This window comes from Nothobranchius furzeri, chromosome 10 (assembly GCF_043380555.1).
Source record: "Nothobranchius furzeri strain GRZ-AD chromosome 10, NfurGRZ-RIMD1, whole genome shotgun sequence".
Classification (NCBI taxonomy): domain Eukaryota; kingdom Metazoa; phylum Chordata; class Actinopteri; order Cyprinodontiformes; family Nothobranchiidae; genus Nothobranchius; species Nothobranchius furzeri.
This window is the reverse complement of record NC_091750.1, coordinates 58300921-58303987: the sequence shown is the minus strand read 5'-3', so window position 1 is coordinate 58303987 and position 3067 is coordinate 58300921.

The window sequence follows — 3067 nt, the reverse complement described above, 5'->3', positions numbered from 1 at the left end:
ACATTTGTAAAATGTCACTAATTTGATTTGTGGTGACTTCACCTGCTCTGACAGTCTCATTTGTCTGTTTATTTTTTTCTTCTTAATTCTGATATCCACTAAAGTAGCTTTAATTTCCCTGCACACATGGCAACACATCTTTTTCACTTTTAAATGATTTATTTTATTTATATAGTGTTTAAATTATTATGCTACTGTCTGCTCATTCTGCAAGATGCCAATCTAAAGGTAAATAAACTCTTAATAAAAAGTTTTTGTCCATATTTGATTGTTTTTCCACTTTGAAATAATTTTGAGTTTTTATTATTTTACATTCATGAGAACAGTCTTGTAGATGTTCTTATGAATTCATCACACTTTTTTTGTCCATTTGATCTTGTTAGCGATGCCGTGAGCTGGTGCCTATCTTCATTTAATCATTGAGCAGTATGCCCTTTACACCCTGGATGAGACAAAACAATATATTCACTTGCATACACACACACACACACACACCTTGGGCCAATTCAGAATATTGTTATAAAGAAACTGCAACCTAAAAGATTTGCATGCACAGGGAGAACATGCAAACGTGCGGGGAGCTGAACCAGGGACTGCGAGGCAACCATGCTAGCCAATGGTGCAGCTAAACAAGCTGTATATAACTGAAAAAATTAAATACAAAATATTGGACTTAAAACTTTGAACAGTTTTTTCATGTTTAGTTTGTCCATTTTAATCATTTTTTAATCAAAGCAACATAATAATCAAATATGACAAAACAATCCAAGGTTGCATACCACTAAAGCTAAATTTATTAAATAATAATTTACAAAGCCTCATAAATACGATGTGCATTTTAGGACATCCTCCGGTGTCGGACATCAGACTAGAATAAAAAGGCTTTGGTTTCATTCATTTTTCTCTGACTCCTGAGACCTGAGGATGTCCTAAAATGTACACCGTCCTTAAAGCCCAATGCTCACATCAGTCAAAGCAAGATGACAGCCTTTGATCTTTCAATGTAAATTGTCAAAACTTTTAAAAGTAGTTTACTGAAATACAAAGTAGACAACAAAAAGAAGACCGCTGAATGAAACATGCACGTTCTAAATGATTCACATGCAGGCCTACTTATTTTTTTCTATCTGAAACAGCAAATGTGACTCAGTGGGGTTGTTCTTACAGCAACCATGCGAGTTTTGATTAGAACATTCCTGATTTTAGTTCACACCTTGGTTGTCAAACTAGCCCAGACATGTTGGGAATATCATAAACCTGGAATGCTGTTGGTAGAAACCACCTTCACTCCACTTCTCAAACCCCTTTGGGGCTCTTGGGAGCTCACATGTTGCAGCACTTTGGATGATCGAGGTACAGGCTTGAGCAACACGACAAAGAATATTTGTTCTTCTCAAAGGTGTGAATTAATGAAGGTGTCTGCACTGTAGTAGGCTGTCTCATTGACAGAGACATCAAAGAATGTGTGTGCACAAAGAAATTAAAGCACTTTTTAGTGGATTTGTTGAGATGTGAGGAAGTAAGCTACTGTATACACCTGAGGCAGTAGCTTCCCATACATCATGTGATAATGTGTAGTTTCCCAAGGAATCACACACAAAATGCTGTTTTGTTGACTAAAAACATTAACAGAACACTAATAAAGTATCAACATTAAAAAAAATCATTTTGGCAGCAGATTAAATCCTTGATGTTCATAATAATTTAATCTTCATGGAATATTTCTCACAAGAACCTTTATGTGGTTGAAGTTTGAACATGAACCCGAATCGACTTGTGCTAATTTACAGTACAACTCTGAGCGTTGTAGTTTGTGTGGCTTAGGAGCAAAGTTTCCTGGTTAGGTCAGAGGTTTGAGATCCATGTAGGAAGCGCCGATTTCCCGAGCAGAAGGAAGAAACCTTTGATTCAAGTCAGGATGCAAGACGGCAAATGCTGAAAAAGAGCAAGAATTACTGAAGTATTCAAAATTAAAATGTTGGGAACCAAAAAATAAATAAATAAAACAGGCATGTCATCTAATAATGTTCAAAGCCGTCCTATCTTTTAACTTTCTACAAGCATAAAGACTGATCCAGTGTTTTTATTTAGCCAGAAGCAGTCTCCAGGATTCTTACCTGTCGAGGAGTGCCTTTTCCTGTGATTATTTTCAGAAACAAATGAGAGAAAGCTACATAGTGTGGCAAAACACCAACCCAAGACGTTGGCCCACAGCAGATAGAAATAGCTGTTACTGAACTTGGTGGAGAATATCTGATGATGGAGAAGATGAAGTTTATCTTTGATGAGGACGTAAAACATGAGTGGAAAAACTGACAGAAATGAGTCAGAGTTGTTTTCTTTTGTTTGGTTTTTCACGTAATTCACTAACTGTGAAGATTCTCTACTTAAATTCAGTCAGTCTAGCGATCTGTCGTGGTGAAGAGAGAACTGAACCGTAAGGCAAAGCTCTCGTTTTACCGGTTGATCTACGTTCCTACCCTCACCTGGTCACGAGCTTTGGGTAGATTGAGACTGTGGATCCAAGCGGCTGAAATTAGTTTTCTCCACAGGGTGGCTGGGCTCTCCCTTAGAGATGGAGTGAGAAGCTTAGTCATCTGGGAGGGGCTTGAAGTAGACCCGCTGCTCCTCCACATCAAGAGGAGCCAGTTGAGGTGGCTCGGGTATCTGGTTAGGATGCCTCCCTGGTGAGGGTGAGGTGAGGAGACCCAAAGGAAGACTCAGGACATGCTGGAGGGACTATGCTTCTCAGTTGGCCGGGGAACGCCTTAGGATTCCCCTGGAGGAGCTGGCCCAAGTGGGGAGAAGGAAGTCTGCGCCTCCCTGCTTAGGCTGCAGTCCCCACGACCTGACTCTAGATATGCAGCTGAAAACGGCTGCTGGATGGATTAAAAATGAATAAAAAGGTTGAGATGTGGTTCTTATCTGTTTTGCTTTGGGCCCCAAAAGGACTAAGTCCGCCTCTGCAGGGAGGAAGCGCTTCAGGACCGAGCTAGCGGAGAACGCTGCTGCTGGTCTGAGATCAGTGAGCTCATTCTGGCTGCTGGGAGAGGAGGGCGGGGCTCCC